Here is a 21,333-nt window from a genome sequence, read left to right on the forward strand (position 1 = left end):
AGATATTACAAGAGGGAAACAGAAGAAATCTAAGGATGGCTTGTGATGACTCATGGCTAGCTCATTCATGCATTATAACTGTCATTATTTAACCCCATTCTAATTCTCTCAAATGGAAGGAGTTGCATTGTTAAAAGTAGAGCATCTTGTCGCAATGATGATGCCCCCATTATTTGTCATGTGCAACATGGAGTGCTAGAATTAGGTAAGTGTGTGTACCAAGAGGTATGCATAAAAAAATACTCTAATAACTTATGTTTATAATGAATATTTGACGAATTGAATAATAATGCAATCTTGTTTTGCTTGCAGAACATGAATTTCTGTGGCCACTATATCTGTAACCATTCGTGCCTTTTTGTTTCACTGTGTAAATTGGATGTATGTGACGTAGATTTCAAAGTATTGTGCAAGGTACTTTTGATCTGCTGGGATATGCTCCCAAACTGAAGAGCTGGTGGATCGTGCTGATGTGCTTACTTTGTTGAGATTAATACAAGTCAAAGGCTCTTTGGTAAATATTTTCTCCAATAAAAACAATGTTTATTCAATGTAATGTATTATTGCTGATTTTAATTTGATGCTGTAAGTCTTTCTCCGCATTACATTTTTTAATTGATTTAGTCCCACATAAAACTAATCAAGTAATAAAATCTGAACATTTTGTAATGTCCCCATTTTTATGCCCGCCTTAGTGTCAATATTCCCCAGAAAAAACAAGCAAAACTACCAAAAACAACAAAAATTAATTCACCTGACAAAGATCAACAATTCCTAAAACGCAGACTGTGGTAGTATATTACAGTGGTATCAGAGCCCAGCTAACTCCTGCCATTCTGTGGACAAACTCAGTTGAATGAGTGATTACCAGTTTGTCACTGAGCCCAAGAAAGGGGTTTACAGACATTTTAAAGTCCATGAGCCCTTGGCCAACAACATGGCTAAGAGATAACAAAAAACCTAGCTCAGAGAGCCCAGGAGCCAGAATGGAAAGAAAATTTGACACCATAATGGATACGATTTCTTACCTGTTAGGACAATTACCTAAGCAAAATCAGACTACAGATGAGCAGCCACATCATACTTCATATTCAGGAGAGTGCAGTAGGTCACATGGATTGCATTCAAGATCTAGTACAGAACCACGGCCTCTACTGCCTGTATTTACACCATGGGAGGAGTCATCCACTTTGCAGGCAAACGATCAAACTTACAGATTTCTGTGACAAATGAGATTCGTCATCACTACACAGAATGTATGACCCTACCATTTGAGGTCAGTGAACTTTTGACACTTGAGCAGGCTTTGAGCAAAATCGACAGGCAGACCAGAACAAAGAGTATCATAGGGCTAAAGGGAATTTCAACAGGCTGTGGTCAGATTAACCTTGCCAGATTTTGATGAAGGTGATAAATTTACAGGGCATGCTTGGTTGCAGAAGTTAGATAATTACTTGTCATTGAAGCCTGTGTCAAAGGAGGTGATCAGATTCGCTAACTTGCACTTGGATGGAGTTTCCCATGAGTGGTAGTAGCATGGATTTATTACGCTGGGTCACTGCTACATTATCTCTTACAATAGGTTCACCATTAGACTCATAAAGTGCTTTGATCGCAAGGAGCCAGAGATGTACTTTACGGAGCTCACGCAGCTCAAGCAACATGGGTCTTTGCATTCGTACATATCTGAGTTCCAGAGATAATCTATTATGGTGAAACATATATATCTAAAAAGAAAATGAAAGTAATATTTGTAGACGGGCTTACAGATCCTTTGTGCAGTTGGGTTAAAGTACTTGACCCACCCACCATACATCTTGCCATGAAGAAGGCTAAGAGCATGGAGCATGCTGATTCTACGAATAAAACATCTTCCAAACACCTCTGAAAAGGTAAGGACAAAAACCTCTTCACAATACTTCAGAGGAGTAAAGGAAACCAATTAGAGAAAACCAATGATGAGTCCCAGAATGATTTGAGGCATAGAAATTTGTGCTTCAAATTCAAAGAAAAATGGGACCCTAGATACAAGTGTTACTTAAACGGGGAAAGCAAACAAATTGGAGCACATTTCAGCAGATGGTGTGAATTCTAAGAATTTTGATCAACATTCAGAGGCCTGTGACAGTGAGGGAGAGAATGTGGTTGAAGAGTCAATTGAGGAACATGAGGATGAGAGGCTTATGGCCCAACTCTTGTGTCTCTGTTATTCTTCTCTCAAGAGTTGCTTCTTTTCTTCAGCGATAATTTGTATTCTATTCTATCAGATATGAAATGGCTTCCTCCAGATCTTATTACCACCCAGCAGTGATATCATGCAACTTCCCCAATCATGATTAATTGGTTCTATTGTTATTGAGAATAGATGACACAGCAACGTTTTTAGCTGACTTGACATTATGGTTGCCTTGTCTTGATTGCCGTCAGTTCAATTCTATGAAGTTTATTATGAGTGTCATTTAGCTTCAGTTAAATATAAATTGCCCCTTGTATCCATTGAGCTTTCATTTCCAGTTTGCGTGCGCAGATCATTGCTAGAGGATTCTTTGTAACTATCGTCAATTCATGATTGGTGATGGCAATGTCCCTTTGCAATCAACAAGGAGACACCTATACTCTTTCTTTTGGAGAGCAGCATTGTCAGATGTATGGGAGAATACGATTACTCTATGTATTGACAGTGACATTTTGAGTAAAGCTGTGTCATGCTCATATCTGAGAAACAAGTCAAGAGTCATGTCTGCGAACTAAAGACTTATGTGTCGAATCATTCTCATTGAGTATATTATCTGTTAGACATCAGAGTGATAAATCTCTGTATAAGGCTGATTGTTAGATTGTTAAGCGTTAACAATAAAAAGCTTGAGATATTAGTATTTGATTTACCATTAAATAAAGGGATGTATTCTTCAGGTGTGGCTAGGTTTTTCCCTCGAGTAAGAGGGTTTTCTCAATGTAAATACTAGTGCAATCTGTTTTATGTTTTTTTCTAAGATTTCTGATATTTGTGTTAAAGGCTATTCCAGATAACAAAAACTTACACATGGTATCAGAGTGGATCTAAAGAAAAGATCCAAAACCAAAACTCGTAAGCCTTGAGATATTCTATTTACAGTGAATATTTATGGACCACCACAAGTTATGGACAGGCCTTCTTGGCTCAGTTATGATCGTTCATGATTGAGGGTTCTTCATGAGGCTAAGGTTTTCCCTCCAGTACAAAGGTTTTCTCAAAGTGAATACCCATGCAATCCGTTTTATGTTTTTCTGATATTTATGTCAATACTCATGCAATCTATTTTATGTTAATGCTATTCTAGTTCACGAAAACTTAACATGGTATCGAAGAGGGTCTAAAGAAAAGATCTAAAACCAAAACTCGCAAACCTTGAGATATTCTTTGTACGCTAAATATTCTTGGACCTATTATGGTAAATAATGAATGTGTTATTAAACAGATATCATAAATGATCTATATATACAAGTATACACAAGAATGTTTCTATAATGAACAAACAGAGAGAAATAGAAACGTTCTGAAGAGAGAACGACAAAGTTTCCATAATGAACAAAGAGAGAATATGGAAACATAGAAGAAGAATGAACATTTGAAATAGAAGTACATCTATGGAAGAAAGAGAAACAAAATTAGAGAAATTTTACCCTAATAACCTCCCCTAATGGTCAATCTAACTTCAAAACAAAAAATTTGAAAGCGAACCCGCTTTGTATGTTCTGCAATATTGGTCTGTGGTAGCATTTACTGTGGTAGGACTAGTACCGGTACCCAAAACAAACGCTTCAAGGTGACGTTACTCGAAGATCATCATCATTCTCTGCTTCCAGGTGTTATAGTTCTTTCCGTTGAACCGTTGACTGCCTTCTAAGAGAAGATTGGTGACATATGCCATGACACATTTTTAATGCAAAAAAAATGAATATCTGAAAAGGTGCAAACTTTGAGGCAAATTGACAGAAGACCTAGCAAAAATGAAAGGACAGCTAGAAGAGAGCTCAAAAAGCTTTGAAAGAATCTGAAATTAGATTTTGAATCCGCTGGCTCAAAAATCAAGGCACAAAGAATGATGCTCCCAAAAAAAGAAGTCTGACCCAGTTGAGATCTGCATAAACCCACCAAGAATCTCCAAAAAAAAATTCAAAACAACAAATAATATGAGAAGTTTCGCTGGAGACCCTAGCCATTTTTGAGAAACCCAATATATGGCAGATTTGACAGTAAAATAGTGGTGGACGACAAAACTGCTGGACAAAAATCAAAGACTGAGTGTTTAAAACACCCTAGACGCCACATTTTTTAGAGGATATGCAAAAAAAAAGGTTGAAAAGGCCCCTAGAAAAAGGACACGATATTGCAAAAAGACGGGCTCAAAAAAACCACATCAAATGTAGGCCAAAAATGCCAAAAAGTCAAGGGAAAGGCAAACGACACACAACCTACAGAAGAAAAGCCCCCTAAAGAAAAGGAAAATATACAGAAAACCTAGACAGATTTTACAAAATATCCCTACAAAAAAAAAATTGAACACCCAGGCAAAGGATGTTGAAAATTTTTGGAGTCTTAAAATTTCATGAAGAAAAGATTTTCAAAACCTATTTCAAAATACAAATTAGAAACTTTCAATAATGAAATTATTACTTTTTGAAAAATATAGCTCTAATGTCATATTATGGTAAAATAAGTAATGTGTTATTAAACAGATATCATAAATGATCTATATATAGAAGTATAGACAAGAAAGTTTTTATAACTAATGAAGAGAGAGAAATAGAAACATCCTGGAGTGAGAAAGAGAAAGTTTCCATAATAAACAAAGAGAGAAAATGGAAACATAGAAGAAGAGTAACCCTTAGAGAGAAACAAAATTAAAAAGATTTTACTCTATTAGGACTGCCGCAAGTAATGGACAGGTCTTCTTGGTTCATTTATGATCATTCAAGATTTAGGATTGTTCATGTTTATGAGAAGTATTCTTTAAGGAGATTTTTGTTGGTATTCATTGTTTGATATAGTATGCATGCAATGCTATGATCATCATATGAATGTTGGTCTATGATTATTGTTCAATATTGTTAAAACAGATGGATGTGTATTGACCCTTATCTCTGTGTGTGTTGAGATCTTTCTTGAGGAAGATTATTAGACAACAAAGAGAAGTATTTTATGATTCAACCTTTGAATATTGATCATGAATTTTTCACTAGTCAATATAACTCATGTTATAACACAAGGAATAGTAAATGATTTTAGCATTGATCTGTATCTCTTAATGATTATTTAATTTTATGAACTATTACTAATCTCTTCAAAATGCTTCCTAGTCGGATTGAGGAGCATCAAGATGATGAGATATTACGTAAGTAATTCAAGGAACCATGGGACTGAGTTGATGGCACATAACTTCAATTTCTTTAACGAGGAAGAAATGACATTTAGAGGGAGGTTGAGAAGCAAAAGGAGAGGGTGAAATCCTTTTGCTAAGAATCAATTAGCTTGTGTAACAATGTAACTACTGAAACTCCTTGTTTGGTCAACATTGGAATAATATCTATTTTCTTATCAGAATCAATGCAGTGAGGATGCTGCCCCTGCTGCGAGGGAATCTCCATCATGAAGAAATTTGTCTATCCATTCCAGGCAATCTTATATGAGGATGTTAGAAGGTTGATATAAGATTCAAATGCAATCTAACTTGGGAAGTTAGAAGATTAATATCTATCTCAAAGAGAGCCTTATCATCAAGAAGTCTTTTTAATAAGTTCTTCTCTGTTACGAAGAAGTTTGATGTGCAACCCCTTGTTGATGAGTTCTCCTTCACAAGGAAGAAGTTTGAGGTGCAATCCCTTGTTAATGCATTCTTCTTTGCAAAAGAAGTTTGAAGTGAAAACCCTTGTTCCACCCTTTGGAAGTAGTCATGGTGGAAGTCATGTGTGAGACTCCATGACTTAGATTTCTTCTTTTTCGCCCTCTAGGAGTAGCCATGGTGAATGTCATGCTAAGATGAAATTATTATGCAGAAAAAAAAATTGAGATTTTGTTATTGGCACTATTTTTTGTTATAGCTCTTTGTACTTGTTATGTTCTAACATATGAATGATCGCTCTTGATAAGAGGGAGTGTTAATGTTGTTATAGTTGTGAGAGAATTCATTCATACCTATAATGATGAACTGTATTCATTATTCTTTTCATTCAACAACTTGCTATAATGCCCTTCCATTTTTTTGATTCCCTGTTATTGTTCTCTCAAGAGTTGCTTCTTTTCTTCAAAGATATTTTGCGTTCTATTATATCAAATATAAAATGACTTCCTTAATCATGTGATCGGTTCTATTGTTTTTTGTTTTTTGTTTTTTTAATAGAGAAACGACCTAAGCCTTTTTACATCATTAAGTACATGGATACCTCTGGATAATCATCTATTAGTCCCAAGTTACATATTTCAACCCTCCTTCTAGGTTGTTCCTCATCCTTCCCTTCTTTTTTTGCCTTCAATTAGGGTCTATATATTATCTAAGCACTACATCTTGCACTTATGTTAAGGATAAAGCTCTGAAAAATCACGAAAGGTTAATACAAAAAGGGCATAAAAACAAGAAGTAAAGTAATTCAAGCATTTTCTTTAACAAAAATAAAATACAAATCTATATCTTCAAAATTACATCAAATAAAGCAGTCATTCCTTAGCTAAGAAAACATTTCTTAAGCAATGTGATTATCATTTTGTTACACCAAAGGACGTTTTACCAAAAATAAACCTATGTCACTCATTGACATAAAATAGGTTTAAAGAGGAGCCCCAACATTCTGAATGTCAATCGAGTCCAAACTGGAACACACCATAACCTCCAAATTCACCTCAAACTCACTTTTTCAATCTCTACCACCCTCTTCCACAACGAATCTCTCTATCCAATCTTTGGATGTGAAATGCAGGCAAAAGGTAAAAGCTAAAGAAAGACCCCTAAAATCTTCCTTGGAATAATGCAATGTAAACTATAGTTGAAATTCTAAAAAATCCAAACCATCCCTAATACATATGGAGTCCCTATATTGAAATTTTGACTTCTTATGCCTAACCTTCTAGTATACCAATATTAGCTAATTCATCCGCTCTTTGATTTCCCTCTCGATATATATGATTGCCTGTGATCTTGTCAAAGGTTTAACATAGTGAGAAGACTCTAGATAAAATTGAGTCCAGTCTCCAATTGATAAGGGATCCCTTCCTTATAGCATTTATTATAATTGCAAAATCTCCTTCAATCTCTATATTTTTGCAACGAATAGTTTTACACAATTCAAGTTCTTTAACTAAAGGTGTTAATTCCGCCCAATTATTACTTTCTATTCCTATAAATCTTGCTAACTTTGCTAACTCCATACCTTCTGAGTTATGAATACTACAACCAGCGCCTCCTCTAACTGAATTCCCTCTTGAAACTCCACCAAAATTGAGTTTAAACCAACCCTCCTTGGGTGGTTTCCATTGACACATCTCTCGATTTATTTTTGAAGATTCCCCCCCCCCCCAATTCCTATAAAGGGGGGTAATTTTAGACCTATCCACTAGCCTCTCATTTTTTCATCCCAATAAGACATTGTAGCCTCCTTTTGTTTATTCAAAACCCGAATGTTGGTAAGTTCAATGATAGAAGTCTTAATTTTAATGAGAAGTTTTTCTACATTCATCTTCTTATCCTGAAAAATTCTTCGATTGCATTCCTTCAATACATCCAACAGGAGTATGGAAGGTTTGTATATCTGTAAAGAGCTATAAATACTATCCTTTTGAAGGAGGAGCCAAGAACGTAGCATACCCATTATAGTTATTGGAAATGTTGATAACCACCCCAGCTGAGAACATAGCCATTTCCAACATTGACTCAAATAAGAGCAATGCAAAAAAGGTAGTCAATCGATTTTTCCTCATTTTCACACAAAAGACATCTACTTGGGCCTTGGTATCCCATTTTCTTAAATCTTTCTAAGGTAAAGACCTTCCTATTTAAAACTAACCAGGTGAAAAATCCTACCTTAGGTAGACAGGCTTTGTTCCAACATAATGTTATACGAAGGGAGTCCTATGTGCTCCTCTAGAGAGACCTGAGGTGTTAATACCCCTCCTTTGAGTTATATTCCCCACTCTTGGTTTCATCACACATCAATTTGTCTTTGCCAAAATTGAAAGTTACTTTCCTATTTGATAAGGTTCTTTTTAGATCTTTCACTTCCTTAGGTGGGAGGTTCATATCCTTAAAATCCTTCCATTTCCACTCTTTCCCTTTATCCTTTAAGGTCACATAATATCTCCCTTAGTATTTGTCTTACTTGTATTACCCAATCCACGTGTCTTCCTAGAATAGAACCATTTTCCTTTTATACCTCCAAGTGTTCGTTTGTATTCTGTTTGTATTATTTTAGTTCCCAAGATACTAGATTTGAAAAGGAGAATTTTCTTAGTCTAACAGTGCTTCTTTTGACTTGGAAATCGAATCCAAGAGTACGAAGAAGAGAGTAAAACATTATCCTCTAAATTATCCCTTTAGCTTCCATTGGGTGCTTTAACAATCTTTACTAGACATTCTTAAACATGGCATGCTGAAAATCAAGATAGTTGAAATGATACTTTTAGGCTTGTCGTTTCAAGAACTCTTTTTCCCCATCTAGCTTCAAGTGTCAACCTTAATTGTGCGGATTTATCATTCTTTTCCAAAGCACCATATCCTCCCCAAGAGTCTTGCCAAAAAAAATCTTCTTCCCCCATCCCTAGGTTCCATGTTAATCTATCTAGGATGGAAGATCTACAATCCATCGTGAAGTTCCAAATTCTTGATCCTCTAGGTGGTGTTTTCTCCTTGAATATGTTGATCGGATCAATATTGCTTAGATATTTCTTTATTAGGATCTTAGCCCACTTGAGGTGTGGATTCCTATACGTTCTCCAAACTAGTATAGCTCCTAAAGCTTTACCTTGGATTTTGATGTCCTTGATCCCTACACCTCCCTCATCTTTAGGTTTGCATACATGGTCAAGTTAACAAGGAAATTTTTTTCTTTCCCCCTATTCCTTGCCAAAAGAAATTGTTCAGGAGCCTATTCATTTCATCTCTATTTTTTCTAGGTGGATTAGAACAAGATAATTGATAAATAGATTGTGTTGAAAGGACAAATTGTACCACCATTGCACTACCCATTGAAGAGATCCATAATCCTTTCTAGGAATCCATTTTTCTTTTGATATTTTCTATTATTTGATCCCATAATTTTGTCAAACATGTCACTTTGTCGAAAGGGAGAAATAGGTATTTACAAGGTAAACTTCCTCTTTCAAAATTCAAAATTTGGCAAATTTGTTTCTTCACATTAGGATAGATATTAAAGAAGAAGATTTTTTACTTCTCGAGGTTAATCTCTTGACCTGATGCACTTGTATATTGACCTAATATTGTTTTGTAAGTTTTTGCCTCCTTTATGGTACTTTGTCCATAAAGCATACTGCCATCAACAAACAGTTGGTGTGTTGTTGAACCCTGATCACTAGTGATTCTTCATCCTTTAACAATTTTCTCATACCTGGCATTGTTTATTGATCTTCTTGATGCTTCCACCATTAAGATGAAAAGACAAGGGGATATCGAATCCCCCAGTCTAAGTCCCTACGTATTCCAAAAAAGCCCTACGGTGATCCAATTACCAGTATTGATAACTTTGGGGAGGATATGCATCCGAAGATCAAATTCTCAAATTGTTTGCAAACCCAAAGGCTTCGAGGCACTTCCTCAAAAAGACCCAATCCACTTTATCATATGCCTTATTTAAATATCTAGCTTAGTTGACATACTAGGATCTTTGTTGTTTTGAACGGTATGGATGGTCTCCTGGGCAATAATTATGCCACCGAATATAGATCTACCCTATACAAACCATGTTTGTTCCTCGCTAATCAAAGTTCAGAGAAGTTCGTGAATTCTCATTGCCATAGTCTTAGTAAATAATTTATAGAGAGCATTGCAAAGAACTATAGGATGATAATCATTAAACGTTTTTTATTTCTCCTTTTTCGAGATAAGGGAGATAAAGGTACAATTCACCTCCCTGAGAAGTCTTCAAGAATTTTCTACCCCTTCTAAAGCCTCAATTACCTCCATCCCTATGAAGTCCTAGTATTTTTGAAAGAAACATATCGGAAACCCATCTGCCGGTGGAGATTTATCTGGATTCATTTGCTTAAGGGTCATACTTGCTTCCTCAAAGGCAAATTTTCCTAATAGTGATTTATTTTTTCTTTGGAGATAAGCTTTGGGATGTTCTTAATGATGCTTTCTTGTGCCCATAGGTTGTGGTTAACGTTGTTATTGAAGATTTCTTCAAGGTACTTTACTACCTCTTTTGCAATATCATCTAGGTTCTCTAGCTTTACCCCATCCTTATTTTGAATGCAAGTGATTCTATTAGCTATTTTATGTTGTTTTGTGTTGTTGTGAAAGAATTTTGTGTTTCTATCCCCTACATCAAGCCATGTTTCTCTTGATTTTTATCTCCAAAACAGTTATTTTTAGGTTAAGATGTCTTCATAATCCTTCATTAGGCACCTCTCTCTTTCATATAAGGCTAAATTCATCCCTTTCTCTATAACCTTCTTATTTAGATTCTCCAATTCTTCCTTGTTTTCACATATATTCCCAAAGTGTTCAAGATTCCATACCTTAAGCCTTTACTTAATAATTTTTCTTTTGTTTACCACTTGGCAAAGTTTAGACCCAGATATCACAACTTCATTCCACCGTATTTCTATCGCCTTTAGAAAACCCTCATCCTTAAACCACATTTGCTCAAATTTGAAAGGACAATTCTCTAGCTATTTTACCTTTATGATGTGTAATTCAATAGGGTAACGATCCAAACCTGAGATGCATTTCACATTTGATTCTAGAGTGAATGGTATATTTGCAATATCCCCATTTAGAAGATATTTATCAAGTTTCTCCGTAGTAAAGTTGAATCCTTCTCTCCTATTATTCCAGGTGTAGCTATCTTTGGAAGTGGCCATATCTATTAGTCCATTTCTATTAATCCATTTGTTAAAATCTATTGCTTCTTTAGGGATTTTCTAAGCTACTCCCCATTTTCTTCATGCCTTAGTTATAGTATTAAAATCCCCTCCTATGACTGAAATCTCTCCTTTATAAATATTTAATTTTTTTAATCTCTTTCAAACTATTATTTTCTCCATATTTTGAATAGGGCCATACGCATTCAAAATCATTAAGTTTAACTTCATTTGGGAGCTTCTCACTAACCCACAACTCCAATTTCCATGTTCTTCTAAATATGTTATAGTTAGAAACCTCAACTCCCATATGGAAGCCAAACCTCGTGAGACTTCCCTAGCTGGAGATTCCCATATCTCCCTAAATCTAAGCTTCTTTTTTAAACCCTCTAGATCATTCCTATATAGCTTCATTATTGTAATAAAATGAGTTCTGCTTTTGTTTTTTGTATGCAACATTTTAAGACCCTCTACTTGTTAGTGGCATTTAAACCCCTAAAATTCCAAACTAGGCTATTCATGGCAACTTCAGAAGGATCTTCCCCTTACCTACATTAAAGATATCAATTAATTTGGATTGACCATGAGCACATCCATCCCTCATTTTGAGTTTTTGTAGGGATTTTCGTCCCCTCTTTTTATTTGTTTTTGCACAATCAAGGTTATTCTTGATTCGCTGAGTTGTGGCTATCCCCAAATATTCCTAACCATTTAGTTCCCAATCTTCTAGTTCTTTTAACAATTGTTCCACATCCTCTTTCTCCATTGGATCATCACCTTCTAGAATTTCCTTTATCAACAATACCTTTTGTCTCAATAATTTTTCCTCATCACAAATTTCATCTATAAATTCATTCATGAGTTCATTAACTATAAACTCACCTAAAAGCTCAAAAATGATACTAACCTCTTCCTCCGCTCTAGCTTGGGTATCAATTTCCTCATTTGAAGGGCTTGATGGATATAAAGTTTCCTCTTATCCCCTCCTCCATAATTCGTTTCCTCTCTCTTTTGACTTGTTTCAATTCTTAAGCCTCTATCTTCCTTATTAAGTATTCTTGCTATATCTTTCTGAGGCTTATTCCTTTTAGAGTCCCTACCTCCTACCTCTATGGTTTCTTCCTCCGCATTTTCGCTAAGATCTTGCTTGGAACTTTGCTCGCCCTTGTTTTGGCTACAACTTTCTCTAACTCTATCTAAGCTAAAAGGAGGGCACTACCCCACTGATCTGCCAAGATAATAGTTCCCACTATAACCAAGGGGAGTGACGGCGCAACCATTCATATTTCTCCATTTTCCGAATCATACCCTACATGGTATTCCACAATGTAAAGTCTCACCTTTCCTTATTAAGGATAATCTATGTGTCCAAAGGAGGATAAAGAAAAGAAGCACTTCAATTCAGGATTAGAGATGCTAATGTTGGGTACTCTATGAAATATCCTTCTACGAATCTCAGTTCTATCATGAATGACCTTCCCTTAAGGCAAATCTTTAAAGGCTTAGGTTTACCAATGTTGGCATTCATACTTTCTATGATAATCAAATTGGAGAACCTTAATTCAATTTCTAGAAAGCCTACATATTTCCTTAGCTTGTTACCTATCAGTTTAAGAGTCCATTTTGTTATTAGTTCAATAGGGTGTTTAGGCAAACTAATAGCAAGATCTATTAAGAAGCCTAGGTTGTTTGCATTTAAAAAAAGGCTATCAGTCAAGAACTGTAAAAGATTTTCCTTCAAAAACTATGGCATTTTTCGATAGAAATTCTATTTTCAAACTGGAGCTACAACAATCAATGACATGGCATCGTTTTTAGATGACTTGATATTATGGTCACCTTGTCCTGATTGTCATCGGTTCAATTCTACGAAGTTTATTACGAGTGTCATTTAGCTTCAATTCAATATAAAATTGCCATGTATATCTTTTGAGCTACCATTCGCAACCTACGTGGACAAGTCATCGGTGGAAGATATTTTGTAATTGTCATTGATTCATGATGGGTAACAACAAGGAGAAGCCTATATTGTTTGTTTTGGATATATAGAACAACTTCATCATATGTTTGGAAGAATACCTACTCTGTCTCTGGACAATGAAGTTTTGAGGAAAGTTGTCTTTTGCTCGTATCTTGGATGAGTCAAAGAATTTTTTGAGTTCAATATTTTTCGTATATGACCTGAAAACTGAAGGCTTATGTGTCGAGTCATTGTCATTGAGTATACTATTTGTGAGACATCAAAGTGATAGATCTTCGTATAAGGCAGATTGTAGATTGTTAATAATCAAAAGCTTGAGATATGTGTATTTGCTTTAGCACTAAATCAAGGGATCTATTTATTGGGTGTGGTTTGGTTTTTCCCTCGAGTAGGAGGGTTTTCCCAAGGTAAATAATGGTGCAATCTATTTTATATTTTTTGAAGATTTCTGATGTTCTAACAATGTTATTCTGGTTCACGAAAACTTAAAAGATAAACACGTTGGGATAATATTGTTTCAACTTGGTGTGGTTTGTGGGCTACTCAAGTTACCTACTTTAGCTCATCTTAAGCTACCCTTAGCTAATAGTGGCGGTTCCACTTTGTTACCCGTCATCTCTTTAGATTCCAACACCTTACTCATAGTATTCAAAGTTGCTTTAGCTCATCTTAAGCTACTCTTCGCTATTAGTGGTGGCTCCACTTTGTTACCCGTTGCCTCTTTAGATTCCAGCACCTTACTCATAGTATTCAATCAGGATCATGTGGTGTAGTTTTCGATTGGGTGGAACTTGGTCAATACCATTGCCATGTGCTAGAAGTACTAAGCTATACAAAGTACGGGTCAAAGTACCCAAGCTACATAGACAGTCATTCCAAAGTGATGTGAGAGAGATTGATTATGGAGATATGTGGTTTAGTGTAATGGCAATCTAGTTGTGATCAAAGAGCGACATAGTGTTCATGTAGTGGTTTCTTCCTAGGGATGATCTACAACCCTTGGAACATTATTGATTCTAGTTTGGGCCAGTTGATTGGTTGGAAATTGTATTCGCTTTGCTTAACCAATCTTTGGGGAGGGTAGACTGTAAGTCCCTGTTTTTACGCAACACCAAATAGTAGAATTGTACTATAAGCAGGATCTCGTAGGCTAATGTAATGGATGGCGAACCTTTTCACTGGGCATGACGAGGTTTTTGGGTTTGGAGAGCTAATTTGGTCAATATTTGATAGTCTCGTAGATTCTAAGAGAAATCCCTAGTCTTTAGAAATGGAGTGAGAGTCACTAAAATTGCAACAGAAGACCTTTAGGATCATTCTAGATGTTTCTGTTACATTTCCAAGTTTTTAGGAAGTTCCTAAATTTTAGAGTTGATTTGCCAATTAGCTCACAATTTCAATGGACAACATTCTTCATATAGGGCACCTACAAAGGTCGAAATTCTGACATGGATTTTTGAGGAATATATTAATAATTATAATGTTTTTGGGATTAATAAATATATATTAAAGTGCTTATTTTGAGCACTAAAAAAATAATAATACACTGATTATAATCACTTAAATAAAATATTAATAATGTCCACTCCCTTCAGCACTTCTCATTTGGAAATTAATAACTAAATGTTATATCATTAAAATGGCTCTTTCCAATGTTAAATGGACCCTCACATGGATCAAACTTAAGAGGAGGATTTTAAATAAATTATACAAACTTTATATCATTTGACAATAAGGGAAAACCCTGGAATGGTTCGAACATAGCTGGGAGGTAAAATTTCAGGTTAAAAAGTAAGAGGGAAACCATTTTGAGATTATTATCTCAAGACCAATTTGCTACCAGCTTGGAATAGGAGAACTGTTGCAGGGTTTGCTTCAGATCTATCTCATTGAGAATGAAATCTCCCTATTGTGAATTTATCCACAAACATGGAAGATCATCTAAGGATGAACTGCTTCAGTGGATTGTAGTGATGAAAGAAAAAGATCAGGTTTTCCATGTGATTAGAAGAATTCTTAATAGTAGATCCTAATATTGTACTCCCAACCTACAGATTCATGCACTATCAGCTATTAGAATCCGCATTAGCAATTGGAGTCAGCAAATAATCTTGTAGTTATGTGTGTGGGTTCCTGTAGAGTCAAAATTGTCTAACAGAAGCCACACAAGGCCAAGAAAGCATCTGACACAGCCTTTAGTAGGTTTGTGACAGCAGATCCAAAGATAGCAGGTGAATGTGAGCTGTACGGCAGCAGTTTGAAGGAATAAATCCCAAGCTTCAGTATGGTGTGAGCAGATTTAACATTCCCACGCGAGTTTCCTAGGGAATCACAACAGTACAGTACATTGGATGTTTGGGATGAGTTGCAGATCTGACGATCGGAGGAAATTGAAGTAACGGTTATTGCATTTTAGTCGCCTAGTCATTAATGTAATGCCCCGCTCGGGAACCCTCAGAACCAAAGGATAAAACAAGCACTTCACAATTTATTTTTGAAATACATCATGAACATCTTTACAAGTACTCAACAAACACGCTATATTATGTTCTCTGTGATGTTCTCCCTTGCAAATACTATCGGAGGTCTGTATTGAACATGATATAGTCACAAAACACAAAACTAAACGACAATAGCAAACTTCTGGAATAGTCACCATAAAACAAAAGGGGGAAAACCCAAATGTTATAGTTATTAATTCCAACAGTATATCCCAAAAATGTGCACATTTCAACAATAAATAAAAAATGACAACTGTCACAAAGAGATGGATAGAGGAGCTTTCCTTACTAGTCCAAGCAAAGAAAATACCCAAACAGTGCTAGCCTTTACATGTGGAAAGATCCACCAAGAAGAATAAAGCACCAATCATGAATTACATTCACAAAACATTGTGACGGAAATCAGTCACACAAGAGGGAGTAATCGCCACAATGTACTGAGGAATACTGTTAAGTTTTCAGATATTGGGCTAGAGAAGAGGTATACCACAACAGTGGTGAAAAATTACTTGCACATTATGTTTTGTTGTGTTCCTTATTCACCACCCAACACATATAATATATATATGAGATGAAGACGTCTGTCTTTCAAAAGACATGACACTTCAAATGGGGCCAATTAAGCTTTCCGACTTAATTGAAATATCATATAATTAAATAATATATTTCATATTATTATTATTATATTACCATTAAATATGTAGCCACTCTTGGCTTACTTTTGCATATTTAATTATTTATTGTTGATCTTTGTCGTAAAGGCCACAAACATTAACACGCCCTCTTGGACTTGGGAAGAAGATCAAGCAATAAATTTGAAGTCTATAATAGACCTCAACTTCTCTATCTTCACAATTGGTAGAGGTACCAAAAACATAACTTCAATAGATCTCAAATCTATTATATATCCCATACATTATCTCATGATGTAAAATTCATACAAATCTCAAAAAATCTCAAAGTCATCATCATATGCTCTTAAGTATTAGTCTCTTGAGTCTAACTAACTCAACCGATATCAAATCCATGATATCACCCCTATAGGTATCTAGACATTAAGTCCACCAAGTACTAAATCCAACATCAGATCCATAATGTCACCCATACTAGTATCCGGACATTAGGTCCACCAAGTACTAAATCCGACATCAAATCCATGATGTCACTCATACTATTATCCTGACATTAAGTCCACCAAGTACTAAATCCGACATCAAATCCATGATGTCACCCATACTGGTATCCGAACATTAAGTCCACCAAGTACTAAATTCGACATCAAATCCATGATGTCACCCATACTAGTATCTGAATATCAAATGCATGATATTCACCAAGTGTTCCAATACTAGTATCCGGACATTATGTCCACCAAGTACTCAATCCTTGAGTCGAGAAGACTCAAACCATGGACTGCCACTATCCACAAATCATAAAAATATAACCAAATAGATGAATTTAGCCACATATGCACACAAACAATTTTCACATATCAAAGAAATGATCAAGCAAAATATCCAAAAAAATTAATTATAGACTCAACTATATAAAAGAGGTTAGTCTTTGCTATAACATAGCCAATGATCATAACAAACGCAATCAATAATGTAGCCTAGGCTAAATATAGTCTTGGCTAAATACATAGCCCATAAAAATATATATAAAAGAAGTGCTTATACATATGAGTCCCCAAAGGAGGAGTTTATAATGCAAAACTAGGTGAAAGTAGGCCCATATATAAGCTCCCTCTTAAGTTCGAGCATCTCTAAGGTGGATTCAATCCACGTATGCAAGTTCTCAATTTATCCATGACTATTTTAAGTCAAACCAAATTGAAGTCACTGGGGTGCACGACACTTAATGTGATCTACTCCCTTAGTGAAGAGTTTACAAGTTTCTTATCTACTCCCTCTAACGTTTAGGTTTAACTACTTTTGGAAGGACTCCCTCTCAATGTGAACACTATAAGGTCCCCTCTCGTTATCTAGCCAAAGTTTACAAATAACTTCTCAAGGGGTTACGAGTCATTATCAAACCATGAGAATTTTTTGTTTATGTTACTTAGTCCAGATTCATCTCAGAATTAATGGTTTATGGAAATCTGTTACAATTAATTAATGGTTTAACCAGTTTTAATTCTTTAACTCATACCCAAAAATGAAGATAATGTAATATCCCTATTAACATTCAACCTTGAACAGAAAAATATTTTGCTATGTTTAGAATACACCTGGAAACGTTCAAATGCTCTTGGAAATGATTCTCTTTGACATTTGGCAACTTCCTCTGTGCACTTTGATATTAATCCTCCTTTTCCTGCAAGAACATTCTCGGAGGAAAAGATCAAGCAACATAGCTCAATTTAGCAATCATCATGTTACTCTCATTTTGAAAAGTATTTGCAACTTCATCCAGAGTAGGAGCCAATTTCTTATAGTGCCCACACCAAGGAACATAAAACTCCAGAAGCACATTCTTCCCAAAATCTATGACCATGTCTTGAAGAGAATCTGACACAACAATTTTTACAGGATCTTCATTCTTTTCAAGTATGGGCTCGAACTTTTTGCACTCCTTTAATGTTCCATCAAAGTACTCCTTCAACCAGGATTCCATTTCTTCTGCCTTAATTTGCTCCTTAAGAAACTTTCGATATTTCGTATCATGAATAAGGAAGGATGGCACACCCTCAAGTTTGAGACCAAAGTACTTCTTGAATTTTCTCTGCAAAGCACCTTGACTAGCCTCAAGATCAGCCAGGAGAGATTTTACACCTTTTCCTTGTTGAGACATTGCTAGCTCTTGATATGTAGATATATATGTTTCTGCGTTGTCTTCACTAAAATTCAAAAAGATACAGCGTTGGAATCTGGAGTGTTAAAGACTTTCAACAAATGAGGATGATTTGTAGGGTCCTTGATCAAAGCTGCTACAGGAGGAATATTGGCTTCATCAACAAACTTCTTTTGTTTTTTAAATCCCTCAATATTGAAATCCTCAAAATCAGCGTATCGCTCATCAAAGGAAAATGCTTAAATAGTCGAACAATGGGTGGTTCAATGGGAAAATCCTTCAAAGGAAGGACTGTACAATCAATTGTATGACCAAATTCATAATCTGAACACAACTCCTCTGCAACAAAAATGAAATTTCTGAATTTGTTACCCTCCAGTTTAGAGAATACTCCCACAATGTACACTTTCTTGTCACCAATAAGACTGCCAGCCTCTTCTGCAGACTTGATTTCTATAGATGCTGGACCAGCTTGCTTTTTCAAATATTCAACAATACCATCTGCTTCACAAGGACCATTCTAGTCCTAAATGTTTGCTTCACCTTTCCAAATGATTTTCAAAGTTGGAAAACCTCTCACTCCATATTCACCAACCAAGGCTTTATTTAATTCTTCGTTAGCATCAACCTTAGCCAAGACAATGGGTGGATCATTATTTTTTAGACTGGCTGTACCTTTCTCATACTCAGGTGCAAGATGCTTGCAATGCCCAGACTTGGGGGCATAAAATTTGACAACAACAAAAGGATGCTTTGACACAAAATCAGAGAAATTGGTAGCATCCAAGGTCAAGACAGAGGACTCTCCTCGTGCTTCTGCTTATGCATCTGTAGTGCACGATATCAAGATCGTCGTAAGACAGAGGATGAACATCCATTGGATTGTCATTTCGCACTTTGTTCAATGATCATACCTGTCCTCTTAAATATGTTGCCTTGTGTTGATCTGCCTTCAAGGTGTTAGGCTTTATAGAAGGAACCCTGTCCTCTTAAATATGTTGCCTTGTGTTGATCTGCCTTCAAGGTGTTAGGCTTTATAGAAGGAACCCGCTTTGATACCATGTTAAGTTTTCAAATTTTAGGGCAGAGAAGAAGTATAGTGCAATAGTGGTGAATAATTACTTGCACATTATGTTTTGGTGTGTTCCTTATTCACCACCCAACACATATAATATATATATATATATTTATGAGATGAAGAGGTGTGTCTTCCAAAAGACATGACACTTCAAATGGGGCCAATTAAGCTTTCCCACTTAACTGAATTATCATATAATAAAATATTATATTTCATATTATTATTATTATATGACCATTAAATATGTAGCCACTCTTGGCTTACTTTTGCATATTTAATTATTTATTGCTGATCTTTGTTGTAAAGGCCACAAGCATTAACAAATACATCATCCCAAAAATATTAACGAACACACTCCCACTCATCAAACATTGGACCATTAATGGTCTCAATCATATATATAACTATAATTTTTATGAATGCAGCAGTATTATTTCCCAATAAAAAATCCTTTATTCATTTCCATGCAATGTAGTAATTTCCATTATACAGGGTCTTTAACACATTACGGTCAAAGAACCAACTCTAAACATATGTTAAATGCACAACACGAGTTCTCTGGGTAAACAACACAGCATGCACGTGGGTGATTATGAAACAAGGATGAGCACATAGTAGTTGGCACATGACACTCAATCTCTCAGAGGCGTCGCCATACACGCAAAATTCAAGAGCAACATACCAACCATATGGTCTAAGATACTCTAGAGAGGTTCTCAAACAAGGGTGCCATCCATCCCTAGAAGATGCAAAGATCAAGGAAGTATACTTCCTTCACCAAATGTTGATCGAGTCAATATCTCAAGAATACTTAGAAATGCCACAAATGGGCACCCATTCAACAAGAAAACATTGTCTCAAAACTCTACACACACAAATTCACACGTCCACTAATGGAGCCCAAAAATTTTGCCTCCATTTTAGAGATTATGTTGGACATTCCTAATGGAATAGGTCCTTTTTTATGTCTTGATGAAGCAACAATGTGCAAGGAAAATAAGTTATTAGTATTAGACATTGAGTTCCAAATTAACCACCTAATATAAACAACAACTCTATACACGAAAAAGCCAGCAGGGACATTTATTTGACTTCTTGAAAGTCTAAAGCAATTTCTGATTGTTGATACATTTGATGATTCTTCCAGTAGCAAAATATTCAATGATTTTATCTAGCAGCATTGTGGAACGTCAAAATTTGCCTTATGTGTTAAACCAGAGGTTCTCACACCATCGCTCCAAAACTTTGGGGACTCCCTTTTTTCAATTGCCTTAGCAAATTCTTCGGAGTTGTCCACAGATTTTTGATTGAAAATTTTACACCTTGGACACCTTCGGGCTAGGAGGGATTTGATTTGGTTTATTTTTCACCCGGTGCGAAACTTGATTTTCTGGAGTGTGTAATTTCATCCTTAGGCCGAACAGAATTCAAATAACAACATTTTTCAATTGCTAAAATAATATCTGGCAGGATAAAATTGCAAAATTTTGGACTAAGATGGAATTTTGAAAATTTGAAACAATTGTATAAGCTTGAGCATTTTCAAAATGAATTTGTTAGAACTAGTCATTTTGGAGAATCTTGAATTGTTTGGTGAAAAAGGAAAATTTTTATAGTGAAATTGAAATTTGAGTTTGAATTTTGACTACTAGGAAAAGGATTTATTTTGTTAAAACAAAAAAAATTGAAATTGTATTGAAAAAACGAAATTGAATTAATTTGCAAAATCTCATTAATTTGGTTGAAATTTAGCCTAAAAGATTTTAGAAATGTTAAAGCAAATTGATAAATTGGAATTGAAAATTGATTTTCGCTTGCTAAATTTGATTTTAATGATATTTTAATTGCCAAAATGTTATTAAATAAAATATTTGACATCTCCTAGGCTTACCTTGTTTCTATTTTGCAA

The 21,333-nt window shown here is 35.4% G+C and overlaps 1 protein-coding gene and 1 pseudogene across 2 annotated transcripts in view; both read right to left on the reverse strand.

Moving 5' to 3' along the window:
• The window catches only part of TAF2 (TBP-associated factor 2), a 234,990-nt gene that overhangs the window by 92,454 nt on the left and 121,203 nt on the right, over positions 1 to 21,333 (reverse strand). The window lies entirely within an intron of this gene.
• LOC149535184 (protein disulfide-isomerase pseudogene) lies at positions 17,897 to 19,342 on the reverse strand (annotated as a pseudogene).

Source organism: Cupressus sempervirens, chromosome 10 (assembly GCF_028749045.1).
Source record: "Cupressus sempervirens isolate cs-2001-9-10 chromosome 10, ASM2874904v1, whole genome shotgun sequence".
NCBI lineage: Eukaryota > Viridiplantae > Streptophyta > Pinopsida > Cupressales > Cupressaceae > Cupressus > Cupressus sempervirens.